This window comes from Sceloporus occidentalis, unplaced genomic scaffold (assembly GCF_023333645.1).
Source record: "Sceloporus occidentalis isolate IW3139 unplaced genomic scaffold, rSceOcc1.0.p SCAF_6, whole genome shotgun sequence".
NCBI lineage: Eukaryota > Metazoa > Chordata > Lepidosauria > Squamata > Phrynosomatidae > Sceloporus > Sceloporus occidentalis.
In genome coordinates, this window is record NW_028316986.1 from 102,416,811 (window position 1) to 102,441,451 (window position 24,641).

Consider the following 24,641-nt stretch of genomic DNA (forward strand, 5'->3'; position numbering starts at 1 on the left):
GGAAATAATATTTACTGTTAAATGATTCCTGGTTGAAAACAAAGGTTGGAGGAGAAACACTAAGAAACTCTGGTTGAGAAGAATAATAATTTTGCACACATTTCACCTGGTATTCACAGAACCTGAAGTGTCTGGGAAAATTATTCTATCCAGAAATGCTTGTGGTGGTTCTCCCACAAAAAAATCATGACCTTTGTACAAAAAACACAACACTATTTCCAGATACATGCATTCTTCGTATGAAATTAGTGTTCTTTTTTTTACACATAAAGAAACCATCATGTGTGTTTCTGGAAACAGTGATTTTTGCACAAACCATGTTTTTCTTTTGTGTGAGAAAAAATAGTTTTTTCTCAGAAAAAAGCTGTTTTCACAAAAACTTGTGGGGTTTTGTGCAAATGTTACAACTGAGACCTCATGGGTTTGTTTCATTTCAATATCTTTATTTAATCTCCATGCAACAGGATTATTTTAAAAGCATGTACTCAATGAGTTGTTGGATATTTTCTAATCTCATTGTGGAGTATTTTCTAATCTCATTTGGTTGTATTGTGTTAAGAGTTAAGATCAGAATTGCATTGTGATTAGGCTCAGGGTCAGAGTTCAATCTACACAGCCGTACCTTCCCTCCATGACAATTCTGATACTCTCCTGAGTGGTGCTACACTACTCAGCATTTTTCTTCTACTTTGCTCCAACATGGTTCGTTGAGGGGGAGGGGATGAGACCAAATTTGTGTCAATATGTTATGACTGGTAGGATTATAAAAAAAAGTACCCCAGGGCAGAAAACAGTAGAATTGTTAGGAGATTTTATTTTATTGTTGTATAGTATTGTATTTTTGGTATATAGTATTATGATTATGAGTAAAAAAATCTTTACACGGCAAGGCAGTGGAATTTTGGAAAATTGTTTACAACTGTTCAGGTGACAAAGTCAGCACATGTGTACATTGTAGGTCTAGCTCTATGTAGATTTTGCAACAAAAACAGTTACTCTTGGGAAACAAAATGGTTTTTGTCTTAGTGCTTGAGGATGAAAATTTACACCCTGTTTTGTACAAATAGCAACACACATACACCCCACAGTAGATCCTACACTATTTCACTGCTCTCCTTATTAGTCTTGATGAACAGGTCTTTTATTTTAGCTCTAGAACAGTGGTCCCCAAACTGTGCTCTTTAAGGGATTTCAGACTACAGCTCCCAGAATCCCAGACTATTAGCCAATATGGCTGAGGTTTCTGGGATCCAAAATCTCCTAAAGGACACACTTGGAAGACCACTGCTCTAGAACATACAGATCACTGCATTATCCAATTTCTGTAACTTTACTGTACTTCACATAAAATTATCTAGAAGCTTTCTCCTTCACAGTATAGTCATCACAGTATAGTCATGCTCCTCAAAAATTATCCTGCTCACTGAGACGTAAGAAAGGAGCAACCTAAGAGATAATTATATGGGGCATGTGTTTTTGTTATGTGCCAATTCTGAGTTATGGCAATCCTATCAAAGTGTTTTCTTGGCAAGATTTATTTGGAGGGGGTTTGCTATTGCCTTCCTCTAAGGTTGAGAGAGTATGACTTGACAGAAAGAGACCAGTCAGTGGATTTCCATGGCTGAGAAGATATTTGAACCCTAGTCTCTCAAAGTCCTAATCCAACACTCAAACCACTGTACCATGCTGGGTTGCTGAAAGACTGTATTTTATTGAAAATGGATGGGGCACATACCCTACTGAGTGATGGGGTAAAGAAGAGAGAGAGCAAGAGACTTCTTATTAAATCTATTCTATATTATTTGATTTTATTCTTCATGTAGTTTTGCATCCAAGCTAGATTCACAAAAGTGGCTAGTATGTTTACCCTGAAGTCTTTTTGGTAGAAAAAGCAAAGCCACTGTGGAATAAATATAAATCAAATATGATCAATAAATCTATGATTTTGATCAAGCCCTTGCATGATACCCCATCCAAGAAGAGTAGATCTAACTGGTGATTTAAGGCAATATTGTTCAATTGGTTCAAAGTACAGAAGGGATGCTTTTAAACAACTCTAGATAAAGGCCATACATCAGGAAATCAAGAAATAAAAGCTTTTTGCTTATAAGTGGAACTCCCTAAGTGGGAGCTGATTGAAAAGGAATATAACAAAATGCATAAATACAGAAGAAAAACATGAAAGTAATATTTTCAAATAAGAATGTAAGGAAAGAATTAAAGGAGAAACCTTGGATTATGACAATAATATTCTGATTCATCCCTTTTAAGATCGTGTTTTCATGTAGAATAATCCCTCCCCTCCTCAAAGTGGAATACAGCAGTTTTTTATGCAAAAAAATCTAAATATTCCACTTATTACATGTTCTACACAGCAGCAGTAGGCAGTGCTATACATTTTTCTGCGAAAATTTAAATGGGGAGGAAAGGGCAATTTTTATATTTTATTTTGAGAAATGAAATTTAGATTAAGTTGTTGTTAATTGCCTTCACATCGACTTTGATTCATAGAGACCCTATGTACGAAAGAAACCCAAGTCACCTTATCCTCAACCACCCTGCGCAGTTCCTACAGATTCATGGCTCTTGCTTCTCTGATTTGAGTCTCTCCATCTGGAATATGGTCATCCTCTTTTCCTATTGCCCTCCACTTTAGTTTCTTCTAATAGTACTGTGTCATCTGCATAGCTTAGTTTATTAATATTCCTTCATCCAATCTTCACTCCTCCTGCCTCTGAGTCCTATTACACTGCATACAATATTTTATGCATATAGATTGAATAAATATACAAATAGGTTGGATAGGGTGATAACTTGCAACTTTACCTGACCCCTTTTCTGATTAGGAACCATTCTTTTTCTCTATATTCAGTCAGTATGGCAGCCTCTTGTCCTGGGTAGAGGTTATGCAGCAGCACAGTCTGATGTAGTGGTATTCCCATTTCTCTGAGAGCATTCCAATAGCTTTTCATGATCTATGCAATCAAAGGCTTTGTTGTAGTCCATTAAGCACATGTAGACCTTTATTACGCCATCCAAAATGCACAAAATATATGTTGCATGTTTTCAAAGCTCCACTGGTTTCTTCATCAGGCAAAAGTGTTAAAAATCTTACAGGAGACAGAAAAATTTGGTGATGTTAGTAAGAGACACAGACCTAAATGTTCGTCAAGATGTTGTTGTTCTCAGTTAATACAATGTGGGGTTGTTAGCCTCAAAATGGTCAGAGGCAACCTGGATCCCAAAGGAAGTATCTTTTTGAGTTGCTAATGGAGTTATATTTTGGCCCGTTACACACGGGCTTAAAAGTACGCGCGGAGCGCGTACTAGGGTTAAGGCGGGGCAGTGATTCCGCACTGCCCTAACCCTAGTGCGCGCTGTGCACGCACAAAATGGCGGCGGCCATTCCGCACGGCCGCCGTCATCGATACGTCACGGCCGCGCCGCCTCCAAACAAGGTGGTGCGGTTGTGACGTATTGGGGTCGCGGCAGGGCGCCTAGGGCACCCTTTCCGCGACCCCGGAAGGAGCTCCGTTTCGGAGCTCCTTCCTGGTTTGGTCCACTGGGCGCAGCCTTCAGACAGCTGCGCCTAGCGGACCAAAGGAGAAAGGGGCCAAACGGCCCCTTTCTCCTTCTCCCCACCGCCGCGGGGTGTCCTTGGGGCTTGAAGCCCCAAGGACACCCCTTTCCAGGCTGCGGGGAAGGGGCCTTTTGCCGCTTCCCCGCAGCCCAGAAAGCGGCGGATCGGGGCCTCAGCAGCTGCCGCTCTGGCCGCTGAGGCCCCGATCCGGCAGGGAAAGGTGCGACTACAGGGTGCCCCAAAGGGGCGCTCTGTAACGCGCCGTTATTTCCTGGATTTTACAACTTTTTGTCTCCCAGAACCCACATGGCCAGAAGGAGTGACCTACATGAATATTCCTCCATACCATCTTAACTGAGAACAACAACAACAACAACATCTTGCCAAGAAAACCTCAAGATAAGTTTGGCTTAGGATCATAAGGCAGACCTACTTGAAGGCAGAAGGCAATAATAGTTTCAAGAGACCATTTGTACATAGCTCTGATTCACTTCCTTTACATCTTTTTTGCCCATCTTGCATTCACTAGTGAAAGGAGCAGGTAAAATTCCACAAACTTCCTAAATAGTATCAACACAATTTAATGAAACCTAACATTTGTGTGTTATTCCATGTTACTGCATCCTCATGATATGGCCAAAAGATGAAAACCTCAGTTTTGTCATCTTTGCTTCCAGGGAGAGTTTGGGCCCAATCTACTCGAGTATCCATTCATTGGCGTTTTCATCAGTCCACAGTATTCTTAGAGCTCTTCTCCTACACCATATCTCAAATGAGTTGATTTTCTTCCTATCAACTTTCTTCTCTGTCCAGCTCTTACAGTCATACATAGAAATGGGAAATACAATTGACAATCCTAACTTTAGTAGTTAATTATATATATTTATGCTTCAGGATCTTGTCTAGTTCCTTCATAGCTGCCCTTCCAAGTCCTAGTCTTCTTCCAATTTCTTGACTGCAGTCTCTGTTCTGATTGATCATTGAATCCAAGTGTGTAACCTTGAACTATTTCAATCTTGAACTATTTCAATCTCTTCAGCATCTACTGTAAAGTTATGTAGATCACTTCTGTTTTCTTGATGTTCAGCTGTAAACCTGCCTTTGAATTTTCTACCTTGACCTTCTTCAATAATCTTTCTGTATATCTGATATTTTCTGATATTAGTATTATGGTGTCATCTGCATATTTTATACTGCATATCTTAGATCTCCCTCCTCAGAGTCCAATCCTGTTTTTTGTATGATGTTCTTGGCATACAAATTAAATAGGATGATAGAATGCAGCCTTGCCTGACCCCATTTCCAATTTGAAACCATTTCATTTCTCCATATTCTGTCTTAACAATAGCCTGTCTTCCTGGGTACAGGTTATGCATCAGGACTTGCAAATTTTGTAGCATGCTCAGTCCTTTTTTCTTGATTTATACAATCAAATGTAGTTGATAAAGCACAGGCTTTGTCTTTTGAAACTCCTTAGTACTTTCCATTACCCACAGTAAGTTTACTATATGATCCTTAGTTTATTCTAACACATCTGTGCAAAATCACAGATGACATATTATACAATTCATTCAGTTCAACAGATGGCAGATAAAGGGATTCACTGGTGGATGTTTTGTACAAAATGCTTTATGCAGTGTTGCATAGAAAATCATTCCAGGCATCTACTGTTGAATAACTCCACTGATAAAGTGGAAGTAGATACTTTGAGACTAACGTAAGTCAGAAAGGTAAATTCTGTGGGCTTGTCTGGATACGAGAAGCCCATCTCATCCAGCACATCTGACCTCAATCCTTCATTCTTCATTCTTGTGTTCTGATGCTGCCTGCCATTGCTAGATAAATCAATCTGGATTAAATGTCACATTAAACAAGCAAACAAACCAATCAACCGACCAATCAGGGCTGACACTGGAAGCAAAGGCTTTCTGTTATGTTGGTGTTCATGTCCACACATCATTATGATGAGCCCATCCTCCATCCCCAATCACACCATTTGCGGCTACCAGTGGCTTGAGGAAATTCTCAGCATACTGACATAAACTACATGTTGCAGGGCATGAAGATACAACTTGGAAACTCTAGTTCTTTAGGTCATTTGTAGTTCTCCTTTTGTATGGGCACCACTTGCTTTTAAAGCTCTGCATGAATGGCTTATCAAAAAGTTCCATCTTAATTTTGGGCAGAGAAAGGATAGTCTGTTCCTCTGGAATTCTCCATGGGGAGGAGAAATTCTCCAACAGTTTCTTAGGAATTGGGCTCACTTTTAGCAGTAGCAGAACCTTTCCTTTTCTTTCAACTGGCATTCCCACTACCGATGGCAACAGTGGACTGGCCATCATTTTGTAACTTCCACAATTTTCCAGGCCTAAAATCATTCTGGTACATCATGGAAGAAAAGGGTGGGGGAAAGAGACATAAATGTCACATAGTCAGAGTACATTCTACAAATTCTCTTCATTTTCTGGGAGAGATGATAAGAAAAGCAAACACCATAGAATATTTCTCAGAAAAAAATATCTTCTGATAAAAGTTGGGTCAGCCCTGCTGTACCAGATCCCATCTAGTCCATTGTCCTGTTTCCCATGGCAAAACAAATAAACATACAGGGTGTTTCTGTCCAGAAAACAAGATGTTTCTGCTTATAATGGGGTATTTAAGATAGTGGTTCTCCAACTCATCTTTCCCCATTAACTGGTACTCAGAAGCTTATGGCCACTTAACGATGGAGCCAGATAGATTTCCAAGATTGTGTCTCTTTGAACAGTTACAACCCCATCTACAAGCAGTTTGGTCTGTCCAATTAACAAACTATATAAGGAATTGTGGTCTCTCTGTATATTGCACACTCAGGCCTGTTACAGACTGCCAAAATAAAGCTGCTTCAGGTCTCTTTGGAGGTGTGCTGTTTAAATGATGCATGCATCCTAAGAATCCAGAAACTGCACCAAAGCTGCATTCCAGTGCTTAAGAATGGGGTGTGGCTTTGGCGCGACCTCCAGACTCTTAGGACCCATGCATCATTTAAATAGCATACCTCCAAAGAGACCCGAAGCAGCTTTATTTTGGCAGTCTGTAACAGGCCAAAGAGTCTTTATATACTTAAACCTAGGTCCCACCTCCATGTAATTTTCTCACTCTGGAGTTCAATGGGTCCAGTGCTGTGATCCTTTGCTGTTCCTTTCAAGGGCCTTGGCAGGATCTCTTCTACAAAGATTTTGAATAAACGGCCTTTTAGAAGTACATCTCACCTCAATATGGAAGCATTATCAAGGTCATTTACCATCTCCCATTACATCATCTCATTTACATTGACATTTCTCTACTAGTACTTTATACCTAAAGACATAAACTGTAATTATTCCTGTCAGCTGGTTGGTAGGGCATCTTCTTTACAAAGAGAAAATGCATTACTTAGGGGAAAGAGATGTGCATTGGGGAGGAAAATTAGATTGGGAGATGAACTTTCGTGGAATATCTGTAACTGTCTTTCTAAAGATTTAATTTGGGAGAAATCAGGGTTCATTCAAGCTAGTGCTACCACTTTCTTAGCCTGTCCTTACTTCACACCATTTCCACTAGGCTTAGTTTGTTTTTATTGTTAAGGAAATCAATATCTGAAATGGAGACTTAAATTATTTTGTGAATTTGATAAACAGTGGAGATGTTGGTCTCCATGTAAATAGAGTGGTGGATCTGCTCTCACTTTTAGTCTGAAATTTAAAGGAGTTCTCCACAATTCTGACCCCTATTATGAAAATAGATACCGCATCCTGGATGCCCTCTTTAAAATCTGAACTAATACCTATTATAGATTCACTGCCTCACTGGCATGGGAGCCACCAACCATGACTGCAAATCTAGAAGATAGTGGCTAATTCACCTCTGTCTCATATATATCTGAAAAAAAAAAAAAAAAAACACCCTTTTGTCATCAACCAGAGAACTTCAAGTCCCCCTGGCATTTCTTTTCAACAGATATATATATTACCTCTTGTTATCTATTGCTTTTTTTATAGGTATGATTTGATTTGTGGGATTAGCTGCTTGTCCATGCTACAGCCTAAATCTAATTGCTAGTCCCAGTAGATTCACTGAGTCAACTGCTGAATGGTAAGTCAACATTCACACAAATACATCTGCTACTAACACTTGGATTTAGACTCTTGTGGTTGCTCTTGCATTTTTAAGTCAGTTGAAGACAAGATTTCTCAAGCAGTACATACAGAAGGGAAAGTTTATGATCTACAGACCAGGGATGAACTAATGCAAGATATGCCTTTCATTTCAGAGATGCCAAGTTGGGGATGGGGCAGCTGAGGTGGGTTAGGGAAAGGTAAAGGAGCTCTTATTCTGGCTTTAGCGGCTTTACTACTAGCAGTCATAAGAAGTTTGCTTGGGCTGAGGGAGTGAGGGAATGAAAGAAAGACAAGGGAGCCTGTAAAAACTGGAATGGAAGTAAGAGGATGAAATGACCACTGCCAAAATAGTTTGAATCATTTCATTCCCCACCATGCAGACCATTTCTGTACCTTAGTGAAGTTGCTTCTCTCATCTCCATCTTTACAAAATAATGGGCCAGGAAAGCTATTTTTATCCCTATTCCAATTTATCAGAAATGACCAAATTCTGAAGGACTGGGTGCTGTTTTTGCCTTCCCCTTGACATTGCCTGCCTCCTGAGAGGAACCTCTCCTGAATGCTGACCTTCCCTCCCTCTTCCCACTGTTCTGGGACTCCTTGGAAGTAGCAGCAGCACCTTCAGCTCAGCAGAGAGAGAGGTGGGGCAGCATCCCCTAGGCCATCCCTCACCCTTAGAACCAGGGACGTCCAGAGGCTCTTATAGCTACCCTTCTCCTCTCTCAACTCCCTCATGTCTTGGGATCATCAGCCCATCCCATCCAGCACTGTTGGACTGCACCTTTATTTTTCTGCTTTTCTCTTTTCTACATTTTCTCCTGCCATCTGTCTATCACCCAAACCTCTCTTCTCCATGGCTCCTCGCACCTCTCCCTCTCCTTATCTCATCCCCATCCGCCCCCTCCCTATCTCCCAACTCCCATTCTCTTGTGCTCTCTGAAACTGCCGCTCCGCTGCCCCAAAAGCAGCGGCAATCCATGATCTTTTTCTATCACAATCATTTAATCTTCTCGCCCTCACTGAAACCTGGCTTCCGGCCCACGATACCGCTACCTCTGCTGCCCTTTCTCTTGGCAGTCTCTCCTTTACCCACACTGGCCGCCCTGAGGGTCGGGGAGGAGGGGTCGGCATCTTATTATCAAAGTCCTGCCAGTTTCAGGTTCTCTCTCCTCCCCCCAGCTATTCCTTCTCTTCATTTGAATTACACTCCATTAGACTCTTTTTTCCTCTGCAACTTCAGGTTGCCATCATCTATCGTCCTCCTGGTTCAGCGTCTCAGTTTTTCACCGATTTCGAGTCTTGGCTGACATTTTTTCTTTCAGATACTGTTCCTCCCCCCCCTGATCTTAGGTGACTTTAACATGCACCTCGACGATCCCAAGAATTCCTCAACCTCTCGCTTCAGCACTCTTTTAGCCTCCTTCGATCTCCAACCCCATTCCAACTCTCCAACCCATTCCCTTGGTCACTGTCTTGACTTAGTTCTCCCCTCCAAGTGTGTCGTGTCCGACTAGTCGGCTTCTGATTTTCCACTATCTGACCATCACCTACTTTCCTTTACTCTTACCTACATTCCTCCTCCCCGTCATACCGTCCTCCGCCAGTTCCACGATCTTCATTCTCTTGACCTTAACCATATCACTCAGTCTTTGGACTCATCCTTAGCTTCTCTCAATCTTGGGGACTCTGCTGACTCAGCTATGTCTTTACTGAATTCTACTCTCTCTTCAACTCTTGACAGCTTTGCCCCAGTTTCTACGTGCGTGTCCTCCTCTTCCTCTACGACTAGGCCTCAGCCCTGGATCACTCCCATTGTTAGATTTCTCCAGTCCTGCTCCCAAGCAGCCGAACGTCTCTGGAGAAAGTCCAGTGGGCCGACTTTATCCATTTTAAGTTCATTCTTTTATCCTTTTCACGCGCCCTGTCGATGGCAAAACAAGACTACTTGAAATCATTGATCTGCGCCAACGAGAGGCGCCTGCAGCACTTGTTCTCCTGTTTCAACACACTGTTAAAACCCTCTCCTTCCTCCGTCTCTCCATTATTTTCTCCCTCCGACTTCGCCAATTACTTCATTACAAAGATCACTACCATTCGTTCTGAGTTAACTCCTCATGATTTGGCTCCCACCATTAATCTCCTCACCCCTCATACTAATAAACTCTCTGTGTTTCCTCCTGTTTCTTTGGAAGAACTCTCTTCGCTGCTGAACTCATCAAAACCCACCACCTGCTCTCTTGACCCACTTCCTTCTCGCCTTCTAATCTCTATAGCCCCCTCTTTGTTACCCTCCCTCCTCTATATCTTTAATCTCTCTCTCTCCTCGGGTTCCTTCCCCTCAGTCTTCAAACATGCCTTAGTTTCCCCTATCCTGAAAAAACCCTCTCTCGACCCCTCTTCCTTGGCTAGATATCGTCTAATCTCTCTTCTTCCTTTTCTCTCTAAGGTGTTGGAACGAGTTGTCTATTCACGCTGTCTTGAGTTTCTTGAAACCAACTCCATTCTGGATCCCTTCCAGTCTGGTTTTCGCCCACGGCACTCCACAGAGACAGCCCTTACTAAGATCTCGAATGATCTTTTGCGGGCCAAGGCAAATGGCCTTTACTCTATCCTTGTCCTACTCGATCTGTCTGTGGCCTTCGACACCGTGGACCACTGTCTCCTAATAGATGTACTCTCTGACCTTGGTTTCTCGGGCCTTGTTCTCGATTGGTTCACATCTTACTTGTCAGATCGATCTTTTTCAGTGGTCTCGGGTGGTCAGACCTCATCTTCTGTCCCCTTATCTGTTGGAGTTCCTCAGGGCTCTGTTTTGGGTCCCCTTCTATTCTCTTTATACACACTCTCCCTTGGCAAACTTATCAGTTCTTTTAGTTTCTCCTACCATCTGTACGCCGATGATACCCAGCTGTACCTTTCCACCCCTAGTCTTTCGCCAGAGCTAGAGCAGCAAGTGTCATCCTGTTTAACAGCTGTCTCCCACTGGATGCACCATCGGCGTTTGAAGCTCAATATGTCCAAGACCAAGCTTCTTGTTTTCCCTCCTAAGCCCACCCTTCACTACTCCTTTTCTATTTCTGTCAATAACATCTCTATCCAGCCGGTCCAGGAAGCCCGCAGTCTTGGTTTCATCTTTGACTCCTCTTTGTCATTTATCCCTCAGATCCAGACTACAGCCAAAGTCTGCAGATTTTTTCTCTATAATATCACCAAAATCCGTCCATATCTCTCAGCTTCTACCGCAAAGACACTGGTCCATGCCCTAGAGGTCTCACGACTAGACTACTGTAACCTCCTCTTGGCAGGGCTTCCCCTCTCTCATCTCCACCCATTAATTTCTGTTCAGCATTCAGCTGCACGCATTATTTCACTCGCTCGCCGTTATGATCATGTCTCCCCTCTGTTGTCCTCCCTTCACTGGCTCCCTCTTCCTTTCCGCATCAGGTACAAACTTTTGCTACTCACCTTTAAAGCCCTGCATGGGCTGGCCCCTCTTTATTTAACCGATCTTCTCTCTCCCTACATCCCTACTCGCACTCTCTGCTCTGGTAGCCAAAGTCTCCTCTCTCAACCCAGGATCTCCTCTGCCCCATCCCGGATCCGTCCCTTCTCTCTTGCTGCCCCTCATTCCTGGAACCTTCTTTCTCTGCATGCCTGGCTCATCACTTCCCTAACCAGCTTTAAGGCTGAGCTGAAAACCATATTGTTTAGGGAAGCGTTCTCAGGGAATTTGTGATTGTCACCTGGCTGTTTGATAATATTTGATGTGATGTGATTTGTTTTATATTTGATGTTTTTAATTTGTTTTTTCTTTTCTATATAGTAATTTTATCTATTCCTCTTTGAATTGTTATTATTTTAGAATGTACGCCTTGGGCAGGCTTTTATATTCTCTTTAATTTTACTGACTTTGTACAGCACTGTGTATAATTACAGCGCTTTAGAAATAAAGTTTAATAATAATTAATAATAATTGGTGGGTCACACCTTCCTTTGAAAGCTACCAGCCATGAAGAAACAATTCTAAAAACAGTAAATCACACTAGGAGACACAATTAGTATTATAAATATAGTTTTGTCCCACAGCCCTGTTTTAGGCCAGAAAAACCCACAGAGGTTATCAGATTGTCAATACAGAAGATTCCAGGACCACAATTTGTGGGTGGAGTAGTGGACCCAGTGTGACTTGGAGGGCACAATGACCTGTACTTTGCCCACCCATGATTTATATTATTCATATGATCCCATATTTGAGGGAGGAGGAAAAGGACAGCACCACTTCATTCAGCTATCCTTCATTTGCATCATTCATCTGCCAGTTCCCCCTTTGGCTCCAGAAGGGATACTTCCTAACCTTGGTCTCTGGTCAGGGGGTGAAGCACTGCTGATAAATTATCTTTCCACTTCCAGAAATTGATTAAAGCTGCTATGCATTCTCTGAGTAGCAACCAATGGGCATGAATTGTTCAGGAGCAACCATGGAGTCATTACAAAAAGTCCAGATTGATTTATGGATTCACAGAGCTGAAAACCATCTTTCAGGACTTACTGATAATGTACAAAATATCTTACAAGATAGTGTACAAACTTGAAAAATAAAGAGAATTGTAACATAATAATAATAATAATAATAATAATAATAATAATAATAATAATTCTTAAATAAAATGCAGATGAGGTGTAGAGACTTTCCACCTTTTTAAATGGATAGTGATGGAGTTACACAAACCCCTACATTCTAACAATGTGAGGGCTACACTAAGAATGCCCCCCTTTAAAAGACATTAACATATTAAATGTTTCTGCAAGATGATGACAGCTTTATAAAATGAATATAACTAATAAATTTTCTTTTAAATTCATTTTTACCCATTGTTGCCTTGGTGTTCTGACATACTCTTGGGTCTAGAAATTGCATGAATCTTGTGCGTTTTCCCATGCATTTTTTCTCTAGAGCTAGGGTGAGGCTAATGCAGACTTCCAGATGTTTTTTGACTGCAACTCCCAGCAGCCCTAGACAGCATCATCGATGCTGAGGAATATTTGAAGTCAGTAATGCACTAGAGAGAGTAAGAGAAAGCAGATCAATGAAAGGTTGGGAAGATATGCAATAGTTAACCCAATTTTGGTCATTAAAGTCATCAGATGTACTCTTCATACCAGAAACATTTGTCTGTATTCAGGTGTTTGAGACAGAACATCAGATTGGTGAGCCTGTTCACTTTTGGGAAAGGAAGAAATGGGACCTGTTTTTGTTTTTTTACAACTAAATATATTATGATTGCATCATAATTTATCACATAATGATTTTAAAGGGAAACCTTCTTAAAATAATCTTCTAAGTCACCAATACTGTATAATTCAGTTTGACTGTGTTGCTGGTTGTGACACTGAAAGACCAAACATATACAACTGAGTATCATCCCTTTTATAGACTGCAGACATCTCTTGGAAGGCCATGTATTTTTAACACTATAAATAGGTCTTGTGCCAAGAATGGATAATGCCAGCTTTCTTTCCCCCTCATGTGCTATAGTTGGTAGTCTAGTCACAGTAAAGAGAGAGAGAGAGACAGAGAGAGAAAGAGGAAGAGCAAAAATTATAGCAACCTCCCATTTACACTGGGCAGAGGAGAGCACTTTTATACAAAGTACTGTGATATTTCTTTTGGTGACACACATTATCTTCTGAGACAATGCAATTTAGCACAGAAACTTGCATACTGTGACACTTAGGTCTGACCTGTAGTAACTAGATTGTTTCTATCGGAAACAATGAAACCTGAAAGTGGTTCATTATCCCAGGATAATGTGAAGGTTAATGTATGTCATCGCCATACTGGTATGAAGCTTAGGTTTACATGAAGTCATCTCCCCTGGAAATCAGATATTATGAGACTCTCCTTGGGCTCTATGGTCAGCTCTGGATAATTTATTTAGCTCTGTAGCCTACCTCAAAGGCTCAGAGCAAGTAATAACCTCTCAGGTCACATTTATCATCAACAAAGAGTTGTGGGATAGTTTGCCCTTTCTGTCGTAAATCCAGCTGATGCAGAACCACTGAAGCAATTGCAAAGGATAAGTCGACCCTTGTGTGAATTCCATTGATTCAATAGATATACTCAATTGGGACTCACAACTAGATTTAAGCTGTTATCTTTTATAGAGAGTGATAACAGGGCTCATGGTTGGTAGCTTATCCATAGCTACCCAGTGTGTCCATACTTGTGCAAGGGCAGCCCTACCATTAGGAAGAATGAGACCAGTGCTTCAGCAGCAGATGCCAACTACTTGCTTGATTTTGCACTCCCCATCCATTTCCCTCTGTTAGAAGCAGACCTTGGAATGTTGCTGTTATTGTTGTACAACAATAAAACAACAATACTTATACGAGAAGTTATGACTAGAAACAAAATGTTTGTAAAATGATGCATAGCTGATATCTTTTGCCATCAAAAATTGCCAAGGCATATAAGGGGGACAATAATTTATGTTGAAAATGTGGTAAAGAGGTGGAGTCATTTTATCATATGTGCTGGGGCTGTAGTAAACTGAAAGAAATTTGGCTTATGATTAGAGCCAAAATGCAAGTTATTTTACATAGGAAAATAAGCTTGAGCCCAGGGTTCTTTTTACTTGGGACTTTTTCACATGGGGAAAACTGGAAGGTTAAACTGGTCACAATGCAGGGGCTTCCGGGGCATTAGGGACAATTTTGCAATTGCTTTGCAGATGATGCTGTGCACAAACCGGTCAGAATCCAAACAGAAAGTGAGGTGAATTAGGGAATAAGCATTTTCAGAAAAATACCATGTTTTCATTTCAACTTCATTCACTAATTTGCTTTCTTCATGTAATTGCAGCAGTCTGAAAACCATGTCTCTGATCCTCCCTGTTCCCAGGCTTCCCATGGTTCCTTGTTGTGTCAAGAAGAGGGAGGCAGCCTTGTTCTTAAAGGAATACACACACACACACCTCTTTCTCTCACGTGGCTGGTCTCTTCCTCTATTGGAGGTTCTAAGAAGCCTCTAAGGGAACAGATGGTGGGAGAGCAAGAGAGAGGACATTTTGGAATTCCTACTGTATATGAGGGAGAAATGGAGGATATGTCCTGGAAAAGGAGGGCATCTGGGAGTTTCAGCCCTCACTGAAACCAGGCAGGTTTATGAACCAGCCCCATCCTTTTTCTCTCTAGTGTGTGTGTGTGTGTGTGGTTTTATGGGCGTTTGCAAAGGGAAACCTCAGCCTGCCTTCCTCTGAAACAGCTTCTAGGGCAAAGAGGATTTTTCTCCCCATTTCCCTTTCCTCTCTGGAGCATGTGTGTGTATCCCCTTGTAGAAATGACAGTTTGGAGCATGGACAAAAAAGTTATTTTCAAGCTAACAATGGGATTTGTCCTCATCTGTCTGAAACCCAAATTCACTTTCTACCCACTTTCTTGCCTAAGTACTGTGCTTTTCACCCCTTGTTGTGTTCTGTGTGTGATAAGCATTAGCATATTTGCTTGCTTTTCTGGGATGCCAATACTTTAACCATTTTTGAGCTGGAAGCACATAGGTCACTGTATGAAAAAGTCCTTGGGAATATTTAATTCTGAAACAAAAACTGACAAGAATATTAGTAGACTGGAGGGAGAGAAAAGACAGGCCCAATGCCAGTGGGCCTGCCCTCAAGCAGAAGAGCCCTCCCTCCATGGCATCCAAGAAAAGGAAGAAGGAGGAAACGGTAGGGCCACTGCATGGAGAAGATGGCAAAATGCTAACAGAGAACAGAGAAAAGGCAGAATTACTCAACATCTTCTTTGCCTCAGTCTTCTCAGAAAAGGAAAAGGGTGCGCAACCTCAGGAAAATGGAGCAGAGGACAGAACAGGGGAAATTCAGCACAGAATAAGTAAAGAGATAGTACAGGAATACCTGTTTAATCTAAATGAATATAAGTCTCCAGGACCAGATGAACTACATCCAAGGGTATTAAAAGAACTGGCAAATGTAATAGCGGAGCCATTGGCAATAATCTTTGAAAACTCTTGGAGAACAGGAGAAGTCCCAGCAGACCGGAGGGGGGCAAACATTGTCCCCATCTTCAAAAAGGGGGGAAAAGAGGATCCCAAGAATTATCATCCAGTTAGTCTTACATCAATACCAGGAAAGATTCTAGAGCAGATAATTAAACAGAGAGTTTGTGAACATCTAAATGGCAATTCCATAATCACAAAAAGTCAACACGGGTTTCAGAAAAACAAGTCATGCCAAACAAATATGATCTCTTTCTTTGATAAAACTACCAGCTTGGTAGATGGAAGGAATGCTATGGATATAGTATATCTTGATTTCAGTAAGGCCTTTGACAGGGTTCCCCATGACATCCTTGCAAACAAGCTAGTAAATTGTGGGCTAGACAAAGTAACTGTTACATGGATTTGTAATTGGTTGACTGGCCGAACCCAAAGTGTGCTCAACAATGGCTCCTTTTCATCTTGGAGAGAAGTGAGCTGTGGGGTCCCACAGGGCTCTGTCCTGGGCCAAGTGTTATTCAACATCTTTATCAACGACTTGGATGACAGAATTGGGAGCACACTTATCAAATTTGCAGATGACACCAAACTAGAATGAGTAGCTAATACCTCAGAGGACAGGATCAAAATTCAAAATGACCTTAATAGATTAGAAAGCTTAGCCAAAGCTAACAAAATCAATTTCAACACGGAGAAATGTAAGGTACCGCACTTAGGCAGAAAAATGAAATGAATAGATATATGATGGGTGACACCAGGCTGAATGAAACTAAGTGTGAAAGGGATCTGGGAGTCCAAGTAGACCACAAGTTGAACATGAGTCAACAGCGCAATGCGGCATCTAACAAGTCCAATACGATTTTAGGCTGCATCAATAGAAGTATAGTGTCTAGATCAAGGGAAGTAATAGTGCCACTCTATTCTGCTCTGGTCAGGCCCCACCTGGAATATTGGGTCCAGTTCTGGGCACCACAATTCAAAAAGGACATTGAGAAACTGGAGTGTGTCCAAAGGAGGGCGACTAAATTGGTGAAAGGTCTGGAAACCATGTCCTGTGAAGAACAATTTAGGGAGCTGGGGATGTTTAGCCTGGAGAAGAGAAGGTTAACGGGTGATATGATAGCCCTGTTTAAATATTTGAAGGGATGTCATATTGAAGAGGGAACAATCTTGTTTTTTGCTGCTCCAGAGAACAGGACCAGAACAATGGATGCAAGCTGCAGGAAAAGAGATTCCACCTCAGCATTAGAAGGAACTTCCTGACAGTAAGGGCTGTTCAACAGTGGAACACACTCCCTCAGAGTGTAGTGGAGTCTCCTTCCTTAGAGGTCTTTAAACAGAGGCTGGATGGCCATCTGTCAGGGATGCTTTGATTTGGATTTCCTGCATGGCAGGGGGTTGTACTGGATGGCCCTTGTGGTCTCTTCCAACTCTATGATTCCAGCCTTGAGGGTGAAAAAAGACAGGCTCAGCGCCATCGGGCCTATCCTTAAGAAGAAGAAGAGCCTTCCCTCCAGTCCATCTGCCTTGGTCCAGTCCTCAGAGGGAAAGAAGAACTGCTGGACCTGATCCCCTTCCCCACCACCATTCCCTTTTCCTTTTGTTTTGTGTCTTCTTAGATTGTAAGCTTGAGGGCAGGGAACTGTCTTATTAAAAGATTTTATGTACAGCCCTGAGTAAATTTACAGTGCTATATAAATAATAAAATAATAAAAATTTTATTTGTATACCGCCCTTCCAACGATCAGGGCGGTGAACAACATGTTCATAACACAATACAATTACATCATAAAACACAATAAAAATACACCACAACATATTAAAATCAAACTAAAACCCTGTCAGCCAGCTACCACTGCCGTCGAAGGGGGAAGACTAGTTGGAGCTTGCTTCGGGGAATGCTGATCGAAATAAGAAGGTTTTTAACTCCCTTCTAAACTGAGCTAGGGAGGTAGCCGAGCGGAGCTCTATGGGCAGCGTATTCCAGAGGGCTGGGGCAACGATGGAATACGACCTCCTCGTAGTGGAGGCTAGTCTGGCCCCTGGGGCCCTCAGTAGTTGCTGCCCAGAGGTTCTGAGGGTGCGGGGCGGAATGTATGGAGAGAGGCGGTCCTTCAGGTATCCTGGGCCCAAGCCATGTAGGACTTTATAGGTTATCACCAACACCTTGTACTGTGCCCGGAAGCGGATGGGCAGCCAATGCAGTTCTTTTAGTATAGGTGTAATATGACTGGCCCTGGAGGTACCAGTAACCAGTCTGGCTGCCATACTCTGTACCATCTGTAGCTTCCGGGTATGGTATAAGGGTTGCCCCATGTAGAGCGCATTGCAGAAATCCAAACGAGAGGTTACCAGAGCATGTACCACCGTTTCAAGGTCTCTCTGGGCCAGGTATGGGCGCAGCTGGCGAATAAGCCGAAGCTGATAACATGTGCTCTTGACCGTCGCATTCACCTGAGCTGTAGGGTGAAGCGACGAGTCAAGAAGCACCCCCAGACTGCGCACGGAGTCCTTCACAGGAAGCGTGATCCCGTTCAGGACAGGTGGAACCACCGCCATTCCTGGACCAGGGGAATCTATCACAAGTACCTCCATTTTCTCTGGATTCAGATTGAGTCGGTTTTCCCTCATCCAGCTCATTACCGACTCCAGACAGGCCACGAGAGGAGAGACGCCATCCTCAGTCACTGCATCAGTCGGAGACATAGAGAAGACTATTTGGGTGTCATCAGCGTACTGATAACCCCGCGCCCCATGTCTCTGGATGATCTCTCCCAGCGGTTTCATGTAAATGTTAAAAAGCATGGGAGACAGAATGGCTCCTTGAGGGACCCCCGTTGTGAGGGCCCTCTTATCGGAGCACACGTCTCCCAGCTGCACCATCTGGAACCTCCCAGAGAGGTAGGAACGGAACCACTGGAGTGCAGTGCCCCCGATTCCCACCTCTGCCAGGCGCTCCAGAAGGATACCATGGTCTATGGTATCGAAAGCCGCTGAGATGTCCAAGAGCACCAACAGGGACACGCTTCCCCTGTCGATGCCCAAGTATATAAATATTTAAATAAAGCTTAATAATAACAAAAGACTCTGTTGCCATATGGAACAACTGCAAGAATCCTTCTTGCTAAATACTGGAAAACAACAAATACTCCTACAGAACAGGAATGGATAGAAAAATTGTTGGATGTGGTAGAAATGGATACATTGTCATATACTGGATGGGAAAACTAACAGTAAATTTATCAGAGACTAGGATAAATTGCATGCCTACTTGAAGGAAAGAGCTGATGCTGATTTGATCATTTCTCGATTCATTGATTAAATAATTGGTTGACATCCATGAGAGGAAAGAGTATGTACCAGATAACCCTTTTTAAAAAAATTGAAAAGTAATTATAAGAATAAATTACTTGAAGTTCTTCTTTTCAAATTGTTGTTTTATATGGAGAAAGGTTTACATAAACTGTTGTTGGTTTTGTTTTGTTTGTTTTTTAGACATAGCTACCACCATGAGACCCAAAAAGTCTTTCAATCAAGTCTCTAGGTTGTGGTGTTAGATATATGTGTTTAAGTTGAATTTGAAATTGTGTCTGTTATCTTTGTAAAGTTGGTAATGTATGAAATGTATGTAATGTAAGGTTAATAGGCTCATACAGGGAGATACGATCTGCCAGATAGCCTGGATCTGGATTATATAGGCACTTTGAATTATGCCCAAAAACAAATTGGCATGTTCTGGCTCTTATGGAGGGCTTCAGCATAGCATTATATCCATTTTTCTTCAAAGTAAGTTCCCAAACTCTAGCTCATGAGACAAATATGTGTATACTGTTCCTCTAAGTTCCCAAATAAGTTCCCCAAACTATTTCCTTAAATTAGCCTTCTCCCTTAGATGTGGTAGAGGGCACTTTCCCAGTACTGAAGTCACCATCTCTATACATGGACTGAAGAGAGGACACCTTAATCAGAAAATTATCTTGGTCAGCCCTCATGTTGTGAGGCCACAATGATGAGACTTTGGAGCATGAAAGTAAAGAAGTTTACTTGTTTGGGGACAGGGGGTCATCACAGATCAAATGTCACATCATAGAGGCTGTTTATCACCCTACAAATTAGCTAGTGGAGAGATAGGTTGTGAATATGTATAGGTTTGAAGCTTTCCAGGACTATCAAGAACAGCAACTACAAATGAATGCTTAGCATATTTATTGAAATGCAAAAATAAGAGGAAGGGGCCTATTCAAAAAGCCATCAGAACAAATTTCTTGAGAAATAAACCATTAAAATAATCTTCAGGAATACATAACAGAGAAAGTGCAATTACATTCTTGTGTTGTTGGGTTGTTGTTTTTTACACTGAAAATGATGTTGATGTTTTCCAGTATGTTTTCCATAAATGCTTCTCAATCTTTATCAGAAACCACTTCATGCTGCTTTAGTGTTGATCTTCTGTGTGCTGTTTCCCTTTTCTTATTTCTTTGCCTTCACAGGTCTTGAGCTACATCTGCACTGGAGAAATTATCATTTGACGTTGCTTTAACTGCCATGGCTCAATGCGATGGAATTTTGGGAGTTGTAGTTTTGTGAGATATTTAGCCTTCTCTGTCAGATACTCTGGTCCCACAACAAACTACATATCCCAAGATTCTATAGGATGGAACCATGGCAGTTAAAGCAGTGCCAGATTGCATTATCTCTGCAGTGCCGATGCAACCTTTGCTTCCCATGACCATATGGTCCATCAGTTCCTGTACCTGTGGCAGCAGCTGTTTTTAGGAACCCAATCCATACTTAATGGTTGTAATGTGTCAGAACCAAGAGATGTTTCAACCCAGATGTTACTTACAGCTCCATTTCCCTGCAGAATAGACCATGAAAGGTTCAGGTAAACTTCACTCTACTTGTTCGTTTGTACAACTGGTAAAATTGTTTCAATAAAAAGAAAGGGAAAGGGAAAGTTTGTGTTAAACACTTCTCTGTATTTTCATGCATTGATTAAGCTGGCAGAACACATTATCACAGGAGGCCCGTTCTTGCAGCAAATCACGCCAGTCTTTTTTAAAAAATAATAATTGGAAACAGACCAGGTTCAGAGCAGCCATTCTCACAAATCTTTGTAATCGTGCAAGTGGGGCTGCTGCCATGATCATGCTCTCTTCCTGATTCCCCCTTAACCCCACCTGTATTTTATTTTATTTTTAATTAAACTTTTTCATGTAAGTCCAAAGCTCTGCTACTGTGGTAGAAGTTTTAAAAAATCAAAAGAAACACACACACACACACACACACACGCATGCAATCAGCCAGCTTGGCAATAGTGAGATGGTGGAGACCATGGGAGAGGAGGAGACACTGACTACCAATATTGCAACTGCCCCAGCAGTGACATTTTGTACCCCAGGATTTGCATGATTGTTAGGTTATTGATGGGTTTCCCCTATCAGTGAAAAGGGACACCCTAACCACACTTTGGGAGCATAGCACTTATGGGTCAGAGGCTGCAGCATCCAATAAGTATTACCAATGCTGTTTTTGTCTGGCTGTAATCATGGCTTGACAGTCACATGTAGCAATCTCCAGAGTGAATTATGTAATTTTGTCAGTAGTCTATTACAGTCTAAATAATCTAACTGTACCAGATCCTCTCTGATCTTGGAAGCTAAGTAGGGTCAGTCTTGGTTAGTACTTTGATGGAAATACCAGGTTCTATAGGCTATATTTCAGAGGAAGGAACTGGCAAAACTACCTCTGAGTATTCCTTGCCTAAGAAAACCATATGAAATTCATTGGGTCATAAGTCATAAGTTGCTGTAAGTTGACAGGTGATTTCAAGGCCACACACACACACACACATATGGCTGATATAAAATTATGATACCTGAACATAAGTAAAATCACAGAGGCAGTCACAGCCAATTGGGTTAGATACCAAATATTCTAATGAGGACAATGACACTGAATGTGAAGAGAAGGAAGAACCAGAGAACCAGAAGCTGCTCAGCAAGAAAATAAGCCAACATGCTACTCTGGAATGATATGAATGCCCAGCAAGGTGAATCTTTCGTTCATTTGATCAATGGAGGCTGGTGGTTCTGAATTCAGTGTTCAGAATCTGAAATTTAAACTTCTAAGGAGCATTCCAATGTGATGGAATCCTATCTTCAGAATAAGTTGTTACATATTTGTTGTTGTGTGTCTTTAAGACATTTCTGGCTTATGGTGATCTTAAGGCAAAACTACAGTGGGCCCTCCACATTCTCAGGTGTTAGGAGCTCAGGACCCTTGTGAAAGTGAAAGAACTGATTCTAAAAAAAACCAACACTTTTTTTAACCAAGAGAACACCTCTTTAGGAATCTCTAGGTTCTCCAGAGCAACTCTATGATCAACATCCAGAAGAACTTCACAAGGGAATTATGCTAAACCACCTACAAATGACCAAAGAAGTGTTTTCTCTAGGAATCTCTAGACCCTCCAGTGTGACTATTGTCAACTTCCAGTAGAGTCATGCTGGAGGACCTAGAGATTCCTGAAGATAACATATAAAGAAATTCACAAAAGTCAAAGCTGCAGATGTGGAGAGACGATTGTGTCATGCCCCCCCCCCCCCCGGACTGCGGTTCATCTGCTTCTGAAGGACCCTTCATCCAGTGAAGTCAGAATCTCACTGATATCACAGCCACTAGCTGGGGTGTAGCAATTTCTGCAGAGTGTGAGCCATTGTAAACCGTTCACACCTTCTTTCATCTGTGAAAACTGTTCAGAGATATAGAACTCATATTCATTATTCCTTTGATAACTTTGTGTGACCTCTTTCTTTGAATGGATAAACTGTAGTTCTAAATGCTCAATGAAGTTTCTACAATGCTAAAAATTTGGGGAGAGTAGGAAAATTTAATGTGGGGGGTTCCTTTATGGTGGGCAGTGCTCTTATTTTCCCCTATATTTCCCCCTATCCCTGCCTCCACATCATTTGATTAGCAGCAATGAAGATGTTACTTTCCAATAAACAACAACAACAAAAGAATTTTTGCTTTGTTTTTTATTGCTACATTCAGTGATAATTCTTTCCATCAAATCTGTCTGCAAAATAGGCAGGGTATAGGCATTGCCACGACAGTGTGATCTGGAGCGTTAGTTGATTTAGAGATATATGTCTTCAGTAGTGTCATATAGTGCTGTCATTACAAAAGGCTGAAACCAAAACTTCTTTACTGTAGATTTAGAGAGAAAAGGGGAGATTAAAATGCTGGTAGTGTTTCTAAGTCTGGTGGGAGCTCCACTCTATTCAGAAGATTGTACTGCCCACTTTCCTGTCTCATTGCCCTGAATTTACAAACCATTCCACGTATTCCTGATTAATTCCATAGTTTTACATTCTATTAGGAATACACAGTGTTCCATATGTTCTTAGCCTGCCCTCTTTCCTTTTTCCCTCTACCTCAAAGCAGACACTGAACAGGCAACATCTGGTAGAGTCTCAGTGGTATTCAAATACAGTAAGGTTAAATCTCTGACAAATGCGAATGTGAGCCGATGCATATTTTTTCTGTAATGTTTCTTCCACATTCTAGATGTCTATTCCATTCACTGCCTCCATTCACAGGGATATTTCTTTGGAGATTCAACCCCCCTGCCAGGTTGGGGGGGGGGGGGGGAAGCACAGGAAATACTGAATTCACTGTGCTCCTGTTCTAGATTTCAGAGGGAAAAAGGCAGCCACATGCTGGGCCTGTGCCCTCTAACAATGTCAAGGCAAATTCTGGTTTCAAAGCAAGAGTTCATTACTCCAGGGCAGGAAAAAATAACTTCAATTGTGGTTCAAAGAGTTTGCTTCATTTCGAGCCTGATCCTCAGCCCTGTGGTCCTTGGAGTGTTATTGCACAGCATGCAGGCTGGGGGGTAGGGAGGGAAAGAAAAAAGAAAAATAGTTATTATCATGGGGATAATGCTGACTGTAATTTCATGTAAGTCATGACCTTGTGCCATAAGAAATATCTGCCGAGGCTGACATTTTTTCCACCCTGCTTCTAAGTTTATGCCTCATTGGCAGGGCAATGTAAGGAACAGGAAGTGACTTTAATATGCAGAATGCTCTCTAAGCATGGCTCATTGGCTATTACTGCTATTATTATTGCTATCATTGTTGCTATTATTTGATTTAAATTTGTTGCAGAAAGTCTTAAACACATCAGAAACTCTGGCTACGGTAAATTGATTATTTGTTATTAAAAGTGCTACTGAATAAACTGTATTATAAAATGTTAAACCAAGACTGATGAACCTTTGGCCCCTCAGAAGCAGATGAATCTGTATTCCAGTTCAAACAGATTCTGATGAACTTCTATTTCCATCATTTTTCAACATTCTCTAGGCTGAGTGTGAATTAAGAGTTCAGCAACATCTGAAAGACCACAGCTTTCCTATCCCTGCATGGATATAGCAGTGATGAAGGCAATGCCTTTAGAAATGCCATATAATCTCATTTAATGCTACACACAGAGAAGACATGCAGAGGGCCTCCAGCTTCCATTCACTGAGCTGCTCACATCTAAGAGAGGAACATGACAGGGAGAAGTACCATCCCTGAAAGGAAGTTATTTTTGAAAAGTAGTTCTTTCTCATCGGTTGTTGTTAGAAGAGGAGTATTGCCTTGATTTCACAGTTTACCAGTTTATCAGATAGTACTGACTGGAGTTTTGTACCATCAAGGACTTGGAGTCTGTCCAAGAACCTAGTATCACTGAGGTATCATCAGATAATATGGTATGCTCCAAGCTGTGTCACTTTTTGTTATTGTGTTAATTATTCTTTTTATAGTGGTTTCACTCAGATGTTTTGTCAGCCTATTTGGAATAGCTTCCAGAGCACCCAGCACAACTGGAACTATTATTATTATTATTATTATTA